This window comes from Scophthalmus maximus, chromosome 4 (genome assembly GCF_022379125.1).
Source record: "Scophthalmus maximus strain ysfricsl-2021 chromosome 4, ASM2237912v1, whole genome shotgun sequence".
Classification (NCBI taxonomy): Eukaryota; Metazoa; Chordata; class Actinopteri; order Pleuronectiformes; family Scophthalmidae; genus Scophthalmus; species Scophthalmus maximus.
In genome coordinates, this window is record NC_061518.1 from 6,476,807 (window position 1) to 6,496,729 (window position 19,923).

Below are 19,923 nucleotides of genomic sequence, written 5' to 3' on the forward strand. Positions count from 1 at the left end.
TAGGAAGAAGTGTTGGAAGTTCAAAGAAAGATGGTTTTATTATTTCTGCTTGGATATCCTGGTGTGAATGTGCCAGAGACATTTGTCTGAAGTAATAGCTTTGTCAGTTATGTCATTGACTCACCATGGGAGACAGTCAAGGAGGGATTACATTTTTTGGGCACTCTATCATTACAATTCGAGAACTGCTGACTTGGATATTAGCTCCCAATAGGGAACAATGCTTTCCGAACCCTCCCACAGAGCATTCTGTGAATATTTCACACAAAAAAAGAGAGTGAGATGAAAAAAAGAAACCAAAAAATGATTTGGTCTTTACATGAAATAACACCAACAAAAATGTGGAATGGCGATGTTTTACACAAGAAACAAGAGGCTTTAAGTGATTCGTCCCCTGTTGAGCCTTTGTACTCCAGACTGAGTCTTCTGTTCTCTAAGCAAAACTGATCCATTGTTATTTATAAATAAAAGTAATGTGTTGTTTGTTAGACAGAGGTTATGAAAGATGTGATTCATAGACCCACATGGAGGTCAAATAGTGTTGGAAGTAAATTTGAAACAGTCAGTAATAATTGTAGTAACCCTTGCCACGACGGGCAGAGTACAGAAACTCTGTGCTTCAGTGTTGATTCATCTGCCCTATTTTAGGCTCAATTTTGATATTTTTGACCCAATTTTATTCTGTTTACATATGCTCCCAATGGGCTCTATTAAAACAACAACAAACAAAAAAAAATCCATATATCCATCTCCTACTGACCATATGCACTCTCTCCTGAAACTGGATGATCATGCTTTCAGTCCTTATACTTGAGCACGTCAAATTCAGAATTATGAAAAACTTTCCAAAGTTTAATGAGAATAAGAGGTCCTCATCTTTGGCCCCAGAGACTCCTGTTGTTCTCTGTAAATACTCTAGGTGTAATTTTTGATACTGAAATTAAATTGTAGAAATATTTAAACTTTGTTGAAAGTACAAGCTTATTCCATTTGGAGTATAAAATCACTCTTGTCATTTAGGAATTTGGAGATCATAGTACTTGCTTTAATCAGTTCTCGTGTTGATTTTTGTAATTCTGTTTATGTGGGGGTTTCAGCCAGTTCTCAATCAGATGAGAAAACCTTTCTCACCTTTACTGACCTCCTATCTACTTGTTTAATAAAAGTAAAAGTAAGTTATCTTTGTTTTGCAAACTTTATCAGAGATGTGATTCATAGACCCATGGAGGTCAAATAGTGTTTGAAGTTATTTTGAAACACTCAGTAATAATTGTAGGAAACCTATGCCAAAGATCTACTTATTTACACGTCTATTAAAGTTGCTTTCCGGGGACATTGGCTTTCAAGAAGGGTTCTCAAAACATCCTGGTCCAAAGCCAAGTCAAAGTCTCCAGCTGTCCCCATGTGTGGCCCATCTTTGTGGCATCTGCATCCAGATGCCAGGGATGTTTATTGTTATGTAATGCCGCCGTTCATTCCGCTTTGATTTCCCAGATACTGATGAAGCAACATGTGAGCGTGTGTCCACTGACAGCTTGTACAGGTGACATCCACCATGCATTTGAATCTGTAACATGTAACCATGCACAGAGATGAGTCTAAATCAAGAACAAATCGATAAGGAAACCAATTCAACCACAGAAGCAGAGTGGGAAAAGGTACTACACTGTAGTTTGCAGTAGGTGATAGATGCTTCTTATAACCTCAACTACAATCATGTCAATTGACGACAAAGTAGGTCGAGCAGACAGTGACTGCTGTGGCTATAAATCACCTGGACACAGCTCTAGGGATTGTACCATAGCAGTGGTCTGTGTTTACATCAGCCATCTTTTGAGCTGAAAATGAATAACCTTTCACAGTATTTGTGCATTCTTTTTCCATAATAGCTCATCGTGGTTTTTGTTAATTTTTAAAAATGTATTACCCCTACATTAACCAAAATGACTAATTTCCTAATTAGTGTCGATGACACAGTGTAATTCATTGTATTTAAAGAGTAACTGGCCGGTTTCAGTTAGTTTTTCTCTTCTCAGCTGACAATAGATTTTCTCATTGTGTTTCTAATTATTCTTGCTGAGTTTACAAACAGATATTGAAGGCTGCATTTTGTTAATGTGGTGGTTTTTTTTGTACTTGAGTCCCACTGCACAGGGACGGTCCACGTTACTGTACTGATATTGTTGAAATCAATTAATATTCTGTAAAACTTAATTCATATATTTTGTTTAACTTCTTAATTGGTGTACTTGGCTACAGGTGCAGTATAACACTGCAAGTCAACCATAGCTTAAAAGTTTTCCTCAACTATAAGCTACTATTTTATTCATGAGAATGTTCTCAAGACCTATCTATAATGAATGCTGAAGCCATGGCCTTTTTTGCTATGAGGTTTTGACATGAAAGAAGGCTGCCTCTAAACCAATGTAAGATTGATATAAAAAGACATCTGGAGTGCCTTCAAAGAAAACCTTGCATCCTATTTATTACATCTGTGCACACAGATTTATTTCCAACCTTGACTTCAAAGTTTACAGATTTACATTCGAGGGCACCTGGTAGGTTCTTACTCTGAATTGTTACATATTTGTAAAGTAAGTTCAAATTCATAACCCTTACCATTTGTTTATTTTTTTCTGTATTCTAAGCTACCACCAGTAGATGAGGAATATTGGAAATAAAGTGTCAATGCTTAAACATTTTCTTTGACCAATATGATTAGATTTCATGGTCAGAATCTGAAATGGCTGAAAAGGCAATTGGCTTTATTTCACAAATGAATCATATCAGGCTCCTGTTTGTTCAAGTGCTTGTCTTACAGTTCCAAGGCTGAAATATGTCATAGGTCTGTCAGTGTTCTGAAGTTTTATCTTTTGATTCCTGCCTCTCCAGCGTCACCGCATACCAATTATAAAGGCAAGTTTGAGAGATGAAGAGATATAGAATAGCTTTTATTTTTAGATAAACTGTTCCCCTAAACAATCTTTGCCAATCTGTTTAAGGTATTTGTTATTTTCTTATTTATTATCCACTGTAAACATAAGAATGGAAGGTCTGAGAATCAATAGGATTCCTCCTCTTGGCCCTATGAATATCTGAACCAGGTCATATGCAAACCATTTCAATATTAATTTGGGCATTTTACAAAAAAACTAAAATGCCCACTCAAGTGCGCCATGATGTTCAGGTGAAAACCAAAGGCGGAGGGATCCTCGGATAACCATGAATATCTGTACCAGATTTCCTTGCTATCCATCCAATCCAATAGCAGTGCCATCCCCTGAAGGTTAATGATTTATTGTGACCCTGATCACGTTACCATGTTCTCCCTAAGGGCTGAGGAATTTGTTTTTAGGTACATTTCACAATATGTTGTTCATGTCTTTCACTGTTTTTACAGTCAATTTACTATCATAGATTTGCTGAATACATTCGGACTGTGTGAAATAGACAACAAAAGGTAAAATTGATATGACGTTATATGCCAGTTGTATGGGCTGATTGCTTGGTATGGTTATTTTTAGGCATAGTGAAAACAGAAAACGTTCACAGCAAGAAAGATGAGCCGTCACTGTCAATGGTTAAACTGACTTTCACACACAGGTCCATCTTCCACAATGAAGGATGATATTGCTGGTTATATTCACATTTCAACTTGCTTATGTGCAGTAAATCAAACATTTTATAGTTTGTGATCTCACAGTGCAACATTCCATTGCCCTGTTCAGACCTGGTCATAACCTCTGTCTGAGATGACAAGTGGACAGCTCAGTACAGGTGTGAACACACCCACAATGCATTGAGGACGCATTTGAGATCCAATTACTCTGACCACATTCATAGGTTGTCTGGGTACCACATGGTCACGTATTTTTAGCTGTGTGAATACAAATGCGTCCACATTGAAATACTGCCTACCCTCTGATGCCCTTTGACAAGTATTTTTACACTTCTCATTGTTTCCCATACATTGATTTATGTGTGGCCTCATCCACATTATTAACATCTATCGCCACATATTGATTTTCTTTTTTTCTTCTTCAAATGAGTAAAATCTTATTTCATGGAGCTGCGCGCAACGCATTGATGCTCTCATCGCCGCCTTGGTCTGCTGTCGCTTTCTCCCTTCCTCTCACACCATCACACAGGCAAACACGGGCGCAAACACATTGATGATGAACTCGTCTGTCATAATCAGACTGGCAACATAATTTGGTCTTTGCGAAAAGAAGAAAATGATGTGCGTGGTCACAGGGGACACATGGAGACACATTCTTACACATGGTATGAACTGACGTATTTGGAGCTGCCCACTTGTAAATGGATCACCTGAGACAGATATTAATAATAGCAGGTCTGAACAGGGCTCACGGTGTTACCGATGATGTCACAGTTAATGTCACGACATCACCGTCATCCTTCTAATAAATCCAGGAATACCTGTCTGACTGTCTGTCCTTCCATTTTCAAACGCTCATCCGATCTGCTTCGAACTTGTGCGGGTATGTTGCTAAGGAGCCTGGGAAGTGCAGTATTTTGTATGAGTGGCATTCCACCACATAAACACCACTTTACTTCTTGCAATGACAAGTGTTATGTTCAATGACACAACATAGGCAGGGTAACCTGACAATTCTCCACCCTCTGCTGATGTTTGCAACAGCAAATCAATCAGATATGGGTTGTCAATATGGTCTTTCATTCTATCTGCCCTGAGTTGTGGGCAAGGGCAGGTATTTCAGGAGAGTCATACTTCTTTGTCTGCCTCGCTAATGAGACAAACGAGCAGACTCTGCTGCTGCTTGACCATGCATGCTTAAGTAGGTGACAACAGAACACAACAGCCTTTGAAAATGAAAACACGCCTTTGTCGAATTCTTGCTTCTCTGGAGTATCAAGGACATTTGTGCCATGAGAGCTCAACAAGATCTTAAACAGCGATTTAAGTGGGTAACAAGTCATCAGTCTTGCATATAGACAACAGGCAAGCCTGGTATTGAAACTGCATTCATTCCAATACACACACTGTGAGAACAAAGCCAGCTTTAAGTGTCGTTGCAGGGAGTATTGTTCCTTTTATATAGTTAGGGGGGTCAGTGTGGAGGTCATGGTGGTGGAAAGGTGTGTAGCATTTCTAATTTTGTATCCTGACATAACCAACAGTTTACTTTTTTGGAAATTGAGTGGTGTAGCTCTGGATGGTGATGTTCGGTCAGTCAGTTTCACTTTTACAAGCATTTCTTACTGACAGTATAATGACACCCGAATGCATGCAACAAACTGATAATGATTTTACCATATAACACTTTGCCCAGTTCATAGACCATTCAAGAAATATTGCTCACTATGTCTTCAATTTATTCCATTCATTTTTCCTAAAAATCTTTACAATTATTGGTCACACAGTCATTTTTTTGCAAAAAATGTTTTATGTGAGACTGCATTATCGAAATCACATCTTAATAAATAATATTTGCAATTCTCTTCATTATAACAATTACAAATTTCAGCAAAAAAAGGCCACTTTTAAGCCTTAAAGCTTAAAAAAAATACCCAGTACTACAAAATGCTAAGCAAAGTAGGCCTGACACTGCTTCTACCAAATGACTTCCTCCCGTTAGTCACAACTGGAGAGACACATCTGTTGTCTTTTTTTCTTTCTTTTGAATGACAATGGGCTACACAAAACCACCCAAAGGTAATTTTACACATCACTAATACGAGTCATGCTTTGGTTGTTTTACACAGAATTAGACAAGCTGTGGCGTTGGCAAGGCAAATTGGATTATGTGGGATATATTTTAATCTCATGTGTCAACAGGTTAAAATACCTTGAAGAAAGACAGTAATAATGACAGGGCAATAACGTGCAGATAACACAGCAGTGCAGATTTAGTAACTAAGTAAGGAAAATTCGGATTATGTTTTTGATATATTTCTCCAAATCTGGTATAAACGTCCACTTGGACTCAAGGACAAACTGATTAGAATTTTGTGAATAGTCAATGTCACTGGATTGTGGCTTTAATTAAAGAACTCATCCAACACAATTTATGGCAAATGTCCAGAAGGATAGAAGTGACAACATTTTTTAAAAATCCAATTCGTTAAAGGTCAACGTCACTGTGGCTTCATAATGTTATGCAAAAACATTTCTCTGGCTATTGTCCAACACCATAATTTAAGATTGTGACCATAATTCCTGCAACTTGACTGGTTGGCAGAGGCATACAGCTGGGAAGTGGTAATTCTGGTTATAAATCTTAATGAAACCTGATACTAAGTGACTTACAATATGCATGGCATGTATACTTGCCGTTATGTTAGTTTCTGCAGTGCCTGATATACTGACAGTTTATTTTTTATGTGTGTATTTGGGAGGTTACAGGAGCTGGGACCTAACATTTAATACGATACTTACCGTGTCTGACCCACACTGCCTTCATTTCTGACTGTTTGTACTTTTTATCACTTCTTATGGATTCCTGAATATAAGTGCCCCCAGCTGTGAATTGGAGGGCATTTCAATAACATGAGTGCAGAATACAGGAATTGACTGGAAATGTTTGCTTTGCTTTATTGCCCTTTGACCATGAATAAGATACAAAACCCTCTGAACTTGTTTTGTAAGTGAAGACCATATTTTCTTCTTTTGATATCTGAGCCATGCTAAATTATGTATGATATAAATTATAAATAAATATTAAATATTATATTTGATACTTCCCTGTCCTTATTTATTGGTGTTGTGATATTAACTGGTGCTTGTGATTATAACCTTTGCTATTTTTGATATAGTTTTGTAATGTATATTTTGTTGATGTAAAAGTCTGCATAATCTATACCACTTTATCCACTAAGGTTCAAGGGGGGGCACATTTACACCTATGGTCAATTTAGAGACTCCAATTAACCTAACCCCAATCTGCATGTCTATGGACTGTGGGAGGAAGACGGAGTACTCAGAGGGAACCAACGCATACATGGGGAGAACATGCAAACTCCACACAGAAAGGCCCTGGTTGTTTTGAACCAGAACCCTCTTGTTGTTAGGTGTCAGCGCTACCACTAAACCAGTGTGCAGCCCACGCAAAAACTCAAATAGGATTAATAAGTATAATAATATAATAATATTTCAACTAGAGGGAGTGAAGCGATTGATGCGTCTTCATGTAATTTGTGTTGCGTGATTCATGCTTTCGCGTCACCCGGCGCGAGTGACATGTCTACTCACATTTTTGCATTTACTTTGTATGTAATCCAATCGTGAAAAAATGTTTTGCTTCATGTTTGGTATGAACACAGCATCAGAGATGGTCTCTTCTGCGATGGCTGGAACCGCTGAAGGGATTGATAAGGATGATGCTATTCACGGCTGGATGTAGCCAGAACAACTTGCTCTAACAAACCCACTACCTTAACTAGTGCCACGCATGACTTGCAAAGACAGCAATCCCTCCATCCCTCAGCAAGTTCCGCTGTGATCCTTTTCCTCTAACTACAGGAGTGAGTGACGGGCTATAAGTTGCATGTAAAGGATGATTTCATTGATAAGTTATAGCCATAGGGAGCTGTAGACATCTTTTAAATCAGACTTCAACATAGAGGAACATATGACAAGATTCCTGTCTGTCAATCCAGCAAGATTATCATTGAAAATGTCCTAGAAAAATCTTGGAAGAGTGGGAACCCAGCAAACTGTTTGTGAGAGCGTGTTTGTATAACTTTGTGTATTTTTGTACCCTTCAAACACTCTTCAGTCCAAGTTGCCCACCTGGACCAAAACTAAAATGCAAGCCCAGAAAGTCCAGAAAGACGCAGATTGCTGAACAGGGAAACCAAGAACATTATTAACAGCTGGATTACCTGGGGAATCGACACACGTCTGCCAACCTTGGTCCCAAATGGAGATGAACATGTGCTCACACCATCGTCCGTCTGGTCTCCTCCAACAATAAACTCCACTAACCCATCAGGTGTTGACATGCTCTGCCCATCTCACCAAACACTCAGTAACTCTAAAAAATCCTTTAGAACCACAGACCCTGAAAATGTCCTCCGTCTGTATCTCTGCCATTTTGTGCTTTTATCCAATTACATGTGATTTCAAGTAGGATGACAGAATGATGCATAACAATAAATGGGAGGCATGAGACCACTGCTTTTTTTGCCAGTGCCTATCCTTCACCTTATTGCCCACACATGCCCTGTTACAGGTTTGGCAAGCTTAACTGCATAACTGCGGCTCTCAACTCCTCGCCAAAATTATAATGTTTCTGGATTTCTATTTGAAATATCAAAAACAAAGGCCAGAAAACACAGGTGATTTACAATTGTTTGATTTGCATAACAACCAATTATGATCAATCTCTCCTGGGCTGTTTGCGGACTGAATTAAACACTAAAGTTACACATTCCCCACACAGAGGATAAAATCAGTGCCAGCAAACTAAATTAATTTTACACAGTAGAATAACTAAATATCTTTGAAGTCTTAGTTTTGTTAGTTCCATTCATTAAATTCAAAGATTATTTATTTACCAAAAGAGAACGCACGCCTACTTCATTAACACCCATGTGATATGTAATGCTCAATGACTCATTACAAGAGTAATGACAAAGTCAACAACTCATTTTCACTAAAAGCACTTAAAATTTCTAAAAGAAACCAGTAATCTATATGCTTGTTTTTTTTTAACATGTATTGTGTAATATTTAATACCAATAGGGACAGTGAAATCATTGTCATTGACATCATCTGAACCTATCAATAAGTTCTTCTGATCGCATTTTACAGTAAAATAGGTCATCTTGAAGCATAGATTCGCTGAAAGAGATAAAGGAGAGAAAAATTCAATTATGAAGTTCTTGTAATAATGATTAAACTTAAATATATATATTGTAGAGTTGCATTTGATCTGACACTTTGAAGATTTTTGGGTACAATATTTTAGTCCCCTTTAAATTATATAGACAGGAAATTTTGTCCTCACACACACAAACTTTTATGGTGTCCAGTTTGTTGCATGCATTCGGGTGTCTGTCCTCTGGAGTAGACCATCTGCTCCTTCCTATTTATTGCTTCTATCCCCAGTTGTGCTCTATCCTTCTGGTGGTCTTCCACCCCCATGCCAAAGCAGAGACCAATTAGAGAGTTGTGCATTCGACTTTTCACTTCTTCCTGGCACTCATTATGTCATATTCAGTTAAATGTGCTTCCCTATCTTCCTCTCCTCAGAGCACTTTAAAGTCTTCTAAACATCTACAAATTCCTGCAGAATGACGCTAGGTAGGGCGAGCAACAGACCATATGCTATATCAGTGATTTATTATAACAAGGAAACAATTACTTATCTAGGTAAATTAGGAGTCACTCCTGAATGCATAACTTTTCTGAGGCTTCCGCTCAAAAAAATGTTTTTGAATTAATCTCTTGATGCTTGAGATTGTTTTGAGTTTTTATTTTTGTCTGACATAGCCGGGGTAGTTGCAGGTTTTCAGTCAATTTGGGATGAAGTTTGAGTGAAACTCCAAAGAAGTAATGCACAGCCTGTAGCTGGACACATTTTTGTGTGTCTATAAATCAGAAGATACTGATAGTAGAGACAAGAGAGATGTAGCTAGGATCTGTTGATTCATTATAAATTCAATCGCACATTTTATGCTGGGATATAATCCCAACCTGGGGCATGGTGGATAAATAGTGTTGTGTATGCCCCTGGTCCTAGTTATAGACAAAGTACTGGAACAATTCTAATGTTGAATTCAAGTAAAATGCAACTTATAAAAATTAGTTAATATTTGTATTTTTCTTCCTTTTAGTTTTTTCCTCAAAAAGATTAACCAAAAACTGAATGTTTGTTGAATGGCAGTATTTATGCCACTATTAACCTGCAAGAAATGTAGATGTTTCTCAGGAATTCCTAACCCAGCGAGGTCATACAGTTTGCGAAAGAATAAGCCTGTTTAGACTCAGGTTGTATTTCATATAACTGACTGATTATTCATTTTATAATTTGCCGGGAAGCAGGAAGTACCTAGAGACCACGGAAATTGTATTCAGGACAAAGCAAGGCATTATACTTTGTGACAAACATAGCATCGAAAAGATGCAGTAATCTTGCTCTCTTACTCTGTGTGCGCGCGCGCATGAGAGACATACTGCACTGCTATGTGCTGTCAAAGGTAAGTCTATTCAAAATAAATGTCATTTCTGAATGACTTATGTAAAACGATGACCAGTTTTTGCAAACCGCAAAGAACTAGTTTACGTGAGGAGATTAAGCATTTACAACTCATATTAGTCTCATACACCGTATTTCTTGACACAATATTACAAGGAAAATGTTCACAGTCTCAGTCTGACATGATTCTTCTACACATGCAGACACTCCGACTGAATCACAGCACTATTCTCAAACTATTTTACTACACAACTGGGTAGGAATATACAAAGGTATCATCACTCCTGAGTACATGTAGGTTAAGGTCTAGACTTGCCCGTCTATGTGATTTATGAGAGGTTGAACATTTACACCTTGGCTTTCCCTTACTGTCTGACCAAGTCATTCATCAGGCTCCATATAATGAATGGACTTGTTCTTTACGTTGGAGCTAACAAGACGGTGGGGTCCTTAGAGTTCAGTAAAACGAGATTACAACCACTGGTCAAGCCCAGGAAAAGGGAGCAACTCCTACTGGAGTTGGAACAGAAGCATGAGGCCATTTTTTTTGGGGGGGGGGGGGGGGGTGGAATGAAGGCAGCATTACTGTGAGTTTCTGCTGAAGCCAGTCTACAAATAATCTTTGAGTTGGAACACAGAAGCATGAGGCCATTTTTTTTTGGGGGGGGGGGGGGGGGGGGGGGGGGTGGAATGAAGGCAGCATTTTTTTTTACTTGTGCAGAGACAAATGCCAAACCTCATAATAGATAAATGAACAAAAGACCAACATAATGTGTTAAAAATATTATTCGCAATATTACCTTCAGGGAGGTCAGTGGTCATTGACTATGAATCTGTTGCAAGAGCAGATAATCCTGCCTGATCCTCCTGCTGGGAAAGGTCAGCTTGTGAGTGGCCCTCAGTCAGCATCGTCAGCTATGTGTGAGTAACTCTCTCCCATCATCTTTCAAAATAATTAATACATTTTTTGATTTGATGCGGAAGATGACATGTTCATGCTTTCCTTCTAAAATTGAAAAAAAAAAAAAAAAGAAGAAGAAAAAAGCCAGTGGCAAGGCACCTACAGTAAGAGAATCAGTGCAGTATGTGACTTGTACGCTACTGTATAATAAATTGTTAAGGACAAGTTCAATTTAATCTAATATGTCCCTTTAAAATGTTAAAGCAAAATTTTGAAATGTAACTGCTACAACATCAACTACTACAGCTACTGCAACTAATTATTATTACTCTTTCATTTAAGTGTTCAGGTATCCATGTGCAAGGAATTACATTTTTGCTGAGAATTTGGGGGCAGCATAACAAACGACGAGATTTGCATATTCATACTTATTCAATAGATGTGGAGCAACAATAGCATCCAATTACAATGGTGGGTCTGCCCAGTTTATAAGTGTGAGTCTCCTTTTAGCTCAGTTTTGGTCTACACCAAGTCTTGAGGGAAATACTTGTATCCTTGTAACTTTCTGTCTTGTTGCTGGCACACTTGTTTTCACCTTCACACAGTACACCATGTATACTGGCGGCATGGCACATGTAATAGGAAAGATAGTGATACGTAGAAAAGCAATAACTAATGTACAGTACTATGTCTAGATTATATTTATTTTTTATCTATTGGGTTAAATCTTGTCCAAATCTCAGATGGTCACGCAGGGATGCACATTACTGCATCCCTTTAACGATGTCTCCTTCCCCCTCCTCACTCTTCCCAGCTCTGTGGGGACACGATTAAGAAGACAGGTATCCATTACCTAGAAGCAGAGCAGTACACACTAGCTCCAGGCTTTATGTCACACCCTAATATATACAAAGCCCCGTGAATCTACCCTCTTGAAATCCCCCATGCCCTTTATCTGCCAATCCCATGACTTTCATTGGCTGACTTGAAGGATGATATCCCTAATGTTCATGACAAATTAATCCACAGGGGGAAAGGCAATGACAGTGAGCTGCCAGTGGGTCATCCCTTTGGCTAAGTCTGTCATTTCACATTTGCAGGGACTCATGTGCAGGACTGCATAACTAAGCAGCATATCTGTAAAACCTGAATGGTGGGGCTGGTGTCTGTACATGTGTACAGACAGCCAGTAAGAATTCAAATCCTAAGCAGAGGAACTTAATTGGGCCTCGGCGTTTTGCTTCAGAAGCAATAAAGTTTTCTGAATGAAATGCAAGTATATATATATATAGGTATATATATAGGCTGTACAGGAGCACTGTGTGTAATACAAGGTCATGGCTTAACAGTAATTTAAAAAGGCACTTATGTAAATTATTGAAAAATCTCGTGCAATAATAATTATGACCCCCTTTTTACACATGGCAAAAAGCTAAAGAAATGAAATTAGCCAAGCACTGACACTGATTCTGGTGTTGTGTTCAGGTAATGGTTTTACCTCTTGCACTGTGACCTAGTGCACTGTGAAATCTTTTGTTGTGATACACTAATTTAATGTTTTTGAAAATTTACCAGTAAAGAGTGCTTCAATACTTTCTTAGCAAACCTAGCGGAAGTCTTTGGACCTAGAGGCAGAGTTATTTTTAATTCTGATTCTAGCTGTGGCCCTCTGCTGTTCTTTTCACATATCTGAATTCAAAAAGGCACCATAAAAGTAAACTGCTCAGACCTTGCAGAAAACCTTGTATGGCTCAAGAAGTATTCAATTTTAGCTTTCTGCTTGCAGTGCTTCATGGTTAATAAATTGTGAATAAATTTGGCGACTAATGCTGCATGGCAGAGACACTTAAATGTAAAACAAATCTGCCACCAAACATTATTCAGTCATGAACACTCTAATCACAAGATAAACCATTTATAACAAAAAGGCTGGCGGATGCAGTTGTGGTTGGCATGCATTGCTCTGCATTAAGCTGTTCCCTGCTTATCCAGCAACCATGCTGTTGGTATAGCAGGGGCATAATGAGCTTCAGCAGGGTAGCAACAGTATGCTGTGTTATTACTTTAAGAGCTACCATAGGCTCAAGTAGATAGACTGGAACAGGTGGAGGCTGGCTAGGTGGAGATAAAGCTTTAACAAGCAGCAGAGTGTGCGGCAGTTGGTGCAGCAAGATTGTGTTTTGGATGGATTGTGGTTTGTGTCAATAGTGATCAGCTGTTAAATTAGCAGTGTATGATGTCTCTGTCCTTCCAGAAAAGTCTGTTCTTAAAAATAAGTAAATAATAAAATAAAGATAATAACAATGTTTTGCCTAAATGTAAACTGTGGGTTTTTTGTGGGTGTCGGTGTGCAAGTTATTAATCCAGACACACTTAAAGTGCATATCCCGATGGCAAAAAAATAGATGCTCACTCACTGAGCAGTAACTACTTGCATGGAATGGTTTTGAACTTAGCTTTCAGGATTAATTATTCAATGCATTTTTTGATGGACCACTGAAACGGCTTCTCCTGTTGCAATATTAATTGCCTTGCCAAAATATATCAGAGATTTATTTTCAGTCATCGAAGGGTGTCAACCCCCCCCCAATAGAAAAAAGAAATGCAAACACATTGATGAAATTACACACCCTGTGAATTTGATTTCAACAAATGATGGTCTGTGTGGTCACAGAAAATGAAACGACCAAGCCTCGTGAGCTCCTGGATTCTGCTCCTGGAGGAGAGTGAACACTGGGGACGGCCATCTCTGCGAGGTGCGTTTTTGACTGCCTGCATGCCTCAAGGCAAGGGTGGGGAACTATTTTCTCATCAACCCCATTTCACTTCTTATAACATCCTTCATGGGCCATCCTAAATTATTGAAAACATATATAATCTCGCTAATGCAATGCCAGCCATTGCAGTAGAGAAGTTAGTGGGGGGGGGGGGGGGGGTTTGGCAAGGCGTCTGATATCAGATGGTAGTAATGATGATGCTACTTGAAGCTGGTTTTCCAGTTTTGGGTCAGTCAGTCTTGAGTGGAAAAAAAAAAGCTCACAGCAGTAGGATATCCAAAACAGTGAAGCAAACTTCAGTACATGTCTTCCTCAGATGGGAAAATCCCCTATCGTGTTGTTCTAGAAACAACACGATAACATTATGTGATCTGGCTTATATAATGATATGTCAAGTTTGGGAAAGTTAATCAGCCTGAGATGGTTGACTTGTATTTAATTTAAATGCTATCCATCACAATTTTGATGCAATTTAAGGTGCCAATGTTATTTCCATGGGCTTATTCCAAATTCCACTTGTATAATCTTATTGACAGGAGGGCTCTAGGACTATTTAACATGACTGAGGTTATCTACCGCAACACTAGTTTTAGCCCAAGTGCCAATTTTGGATTGACATTAGCCCCTGAGGAATTTCATTGTCTTTATGCTAAAACTTTGAGCAAGGGAAATGCTGCCATAACCTCAATGCAATTTAACAATTTGCTTTTGAAGTTGTTTTGGAACATGACACTAATTCATGACACAAGGGTATAGACATTTAGCTAAACACTTTGCTTATGATGGAGTAAAACTGAATTATTTATTTTTACAGTGGCCTGATTATTTTGCTTGAGAAAGGCAAAGGTTGAGTAAAATGAAAATGAAAAGAAAAATTATCTTGTACCAGTTTTTGTTCTAATTTGTCCCTGCAATGTATGGAGTGACAAAAGGGGAAACTGGAGACATTGCAGCCACAAAATGAGTCTTGGACCAGTGGGTAACATGCCAACAATCAAAGTATATGACCATTAAAGAAGCAATAGCTTAAGATAAGACTAGTGTAAAGTATAAAAAGAGAGATTTAAATCTTATTAGAGGAGTCTGCTCTCCTTGGGGAGGTCTTTCCAAAGCTTTGCAGCCTCAATGGCGAAAGCAAGTTCACCTGAGTTTTCAAATTTGATTTGGGTATAGCAAAGAGTGACCTTCATGATCTAAGGCTGCAACTGTAGTCTCGTAGGGGCTTAAAAGCTCAGTAATATAGCTGGGAGCCAGACCAGCCGTTGTGTTAAACATGGTAGAATCTTGAAATCAACTGTAGCTGCAGCCAGTGAAACACAGCCAATACTGAGTGTAGAAAGTAGAAAGAGTTCAGGTTGCAGTGTTCTTTGCACATGTTCTGTCTGTACATTTTATGAAATGGGTACAAATTGCAATGATACAAACACAATGTAATATCAGTATGAATAACTGTTAAAAAAAAACAAACCCAGAATACTTAGAAAAGTAATGCTGATCTTCTGTAGGGTCTTTGTACAATGTGATGCATAAGCCATGGCATGTTAATCAGAGACTTGCACATGATATCACAATGGTAAGCATTACTGGGATTAATGCAAATACATGGCTGATATGTCAAATGTCATGAGCCAAAGATGGAACCCTGTGGTATCCGATGCCATCACTACTTCATGTGGCATCCCCTATGGCAACTACTAAATCTAAACAAAACCAGTTTAAGAGACGATGTAGGTGTATGCTTGCTGTATAAGACTATTCATGACTAATTTGTGATCTTTCTTTTCCTGTTATTAGGATATTTATATAGGATGGGATGGTTATTCAGTGGCCAGTCAATTTGCATCGAGAAAATAATAATTTTTTTTTTGAAATTTCATAGAACAGTTGGATTTAATAAAGGCTCCTTCAGACAAGATTGAACTAACTGTTAAAGCCAGCAGGCACAGTGTATGATCTAAGTGAGCTACAAATACAAGTTAAGATGTAGGATGACAATAATTCTGATACTTTCTTGAGGGAGCAGGCAGAGATAAAGTCATGTGGGTATGTTTTATCTTTGCAATTGCTACTATCAGATCAATAGAATTCTCAGAGAAAAGCAACCACAAACCTTGGATCACTTCTGATTTGCAGCATGACTTAAAATAATCAAATTAAAATGACTTGACTTATGCCAGTTGCTTCTGCATGTGGTGGCAGTATTGCTAGCTGTTTCTCTATCTCAGGGGAGTTAGTTTAAAAAAAATTTGTATAAAGGTTTGGTTCACCATTAGAAAAAAATTTTGTAGCATTTGTGGAGCATTGTGTGAACAACTATCACAGGGATATTATTTGTAGAAAATAATTTCAGTAGAACATTTCACAGTGATGGATGTGAACAGTTTGTCGCTGTCACAATAATAATAATACTTTTTTGTGTTTTTGTTTTGTTCATAGCATTTTTCATCAATGTTGATGATATTACTTTTTAATAAAGTAATTATTAATAAGACACAATGTATTGACCCTATCAGATCCATCTATGTATTAATAGTGTGACTGAACAAAATTATACCAGAAAATGTGAACGTCTCCAGCAGACTCTTTCAAGGACAAAGTTAGAGAGGGGTGTGTATGTATTTATTTTGGACAAGTTGGTACTGCATGTTGGTAAATCATTTGTTTAAAAAACTATAGTAATTTAGCTGCTGTAAAACCTCTCTGATTATCAGGCAGTATTGTGTAAAACCAAACACTTTTCACCTCTTATGAAATGCTCTCCTTTCAGGGGCTTAGTGCAAAATGAGAGCAAAGCTATTTCAAGCGATCTCTGTTGAGGCCTTGCTCACACGAGCAGTATATTTTCTGACCTTGTGGGCATGTTTGAGAAATGTCTCTTCACTTTTTCATGGCCCATTGTCTTATGTTGCATGTTCTGTATCGTTCTATGTGCCTTGGTGTGCAACATAGAAAAACCACAATAAAAATTAGATGTAATATGTTTTGACTTTAAATTGTGCACAGTAAATGTTTAATTCAATATTTACATATTGTGAAAGTCCTTTTCCATTTCATAGAGAAGAGAGGAGTCTTCTTGTAACTGTTAAAAGTCTTCTTTGAAATAACAAATTAAATGAACCAGATAATCTTTGTAAGTTTATTAGGTATCAAATAACCTTGAACAAACATTGTAAGGTAGGAGCACGACGTAACATTGGGAAAATACAGGGAATCAGTATAAAACCTCTGTCCTTTTATGAACCTATTTGCTGCTAGTACAAAGACATTGAAATTTATCAACCATATGAATTATCATACAAGACTGGAAAAAAAGAAATTATTTTTAGATGCACTTGAAAAACAATTTGGGCCTGAACTAGTAAGTTTCTGAAATTATTAACCTTATATATATATATATATATATATATATATATATATATATATATTAAGGCTGATCTTCACAGTCTGAGAAATTTCTAATAGGTGAAAGTAATTCATTAATATGAGGAGCTGTGGTATTGTGATCCAGATATCATTAGGCATCCCAAGAATAGTGTCAACTGTTCAAGTATTCTCCTGACAGAGGTCTTAAGTGTTGGTTTCACGCCTGAGAAATACAGTGCATATATTGCTTGACCCTGACTGCACTGATGAATCATGCAGCACTGTAACAAAATGTACCCTGGGACCCATGTTAACAAGGAGAGTGAGGCCAACATGGAACACAAGTAACATAACCTTATGCTTAGCATTAACAATTAAATAACCAATGCCAATGGGACTTGCTTCTCTTCTTCCCACACAACAGTGAACCCAAGATGAATCAAGTAGAGTACTATGAAAGACAAATACCCTTAGTCTCTTACACAGAATCAAAAAAATCAAGTATAAGGATGTTTACAAGATATGTAACACTATAGTCCGGACTGTTAATATTCCTGAATCATTAGATACCCTGAATAAACCAGCAACTGCTGGTTAACATTGAATTCCAGCTAAAATTGCTTTTAACTTTAAAATCAAACTCAAACATTATGCCCTACTGTACAATACTTGGTTAAAAAAATAAAAGGCTTTATAGAAATTCAAAGTGAAACAAAGCACTCTGGGTTCTGTTCCAGAAGTAAGAAAACAGACAACCTTGCTCAACAGTATGTCATTCTACTCACCTCAAATGTCTAAATAAGTACAGTAGTTTAGAAAAAAAATCTATTTAGTACCATTTCTTATTTAATATAAAAAAATTTGCACTATGCTTTTAATGAGCATAGTTTACCATGAGCCTTACACCTCTACAAATTAGACCAACAAGTATAAGGGGTGAGTTGAGATGATACTCTTTATCCAAACAAGTCAGTAATATCAGCAAGGAAGGTAGACAGCAAGTATAAGCTACATAACTAAAGAAAAAGTCTTGATGAATTTTATGAATATTGGCATAACAAAGTTACAATGGTCTTACTAATGGGAGCAGTTGTTTTTTTTACCCTCGGTCACAAAGACTGAAATCATGGTTTCTATTAATAATAAACAGCGTTGTGGATTTGTCTTAGCATATTGAATGAATACATTTAGCAAAAACTGTCATGGTTGTTTGCAATCTGCAGTGAGGATGACTTTTTTTTTTGTTAAATCCTGTTTCCTCAGTACAAATAACCAAGTTGGTGCAGTATAGATGAGAGCGGCCTATCTGGGTACTTTCGCTCCTGCATCCTGTTCCTGCCCTTTACTGGGTGAAAACATACCCTCTGATTTGAGTGGCTGCAAATACAAATTTCTAGGTCTTTGCTTGTCAACAGCATAAAATAAGAAGCGGTATTGGTCAGGAAAACAATCGCATAACGTTTTTGCCAATCAACTATCTGCGTCATTACAGCAAAAAATATGAAACAAAAAGGGGTTGCATTTTGGTCTGCCTCCATCAAGTATGACGAACGCCTCCACTCAGTGGCTAGAGGTGTCATATGCTGACATATTCTACTTCCTTATCTCTTTGAGGACACGATATGTCCCTGGTTGGGTCATTTGTATAATGTGATGTTACTGTACCATGATCACATCGCTAACCTTAGCATTGACTGGCCGGATGTACATTGTTTCAGACATTTTATTGGATGTATAAAATGTGAGGCAGCAGGCAAGCAGTAGCGTTTTCAATTGGTCACAGCGTTTGCTTTCACCCTGAAGGGGGCGTGGTCATTCTGGCGATACGAAAGTGACGAATGCCCCATTGTCTTATGTTGCATGTTCTGTATCGTTCTATGTGCCTTGGTGTGCAACATAGAAAAACCACAATAAAATTGAGATATAATATGTTTTGACTTTAAATTGTGCACAGTAAATGTTTAATTCAATATTCACATACTGTGAAAGTCCTTTTCCATTTCATAGAGAAGAGAGGAGTGTTCTTGTAAATGATAAAAATCTGCTTTGAAATAACAAATTAAATGAACCAGAAAATCTTTGTAAGTTTATTAGACATCAAATAACCTTGAACAAGCATTGTAAGGTAGGAGCACGATGTAACAATGGGAAAATACAGGGAATCAGTATAAAACCTCCGTCCTTTTATGGCTGCTCTCATCTATTATGTTCACGAAACATTCTTATGGCTTATCAGTGCTTCGCTCCTGTCCTCAATCATCATCACCACAACATTGGTGCACGAATACTCATGTTTCAGGTTTCTGATTAGCTTTGATGTAAATTAGAGCTTTGCCACTATTGCTAACCCCCAAGGTATGTGGATGAAGCTCTCCATCATCCTCAGCTCGATTCTGACACCCTTGCCCAGATGGTGGAGCAGTCTCAACCCTCTCTATCTTTTTTTTTTTTCCCCACATGCTAAATACCCCAATGGAGTGTTGCCCCTGGGCGTTGACAGTGCATATGGACACCATGAATACCTGCCTGATCTCATTATAACCGAATCACACACACACAACTTCATAACAAAGTAGAGGAAACATGGTATGTGAACAGCTGGCTTGCCATCCTCACTTCATCTAAAACTTAGTTAACGGTTGGTTTAGCTGTTAGATTGATTTCTGTTTGAGCATTTACCAAAATTTGAAATGAGTGT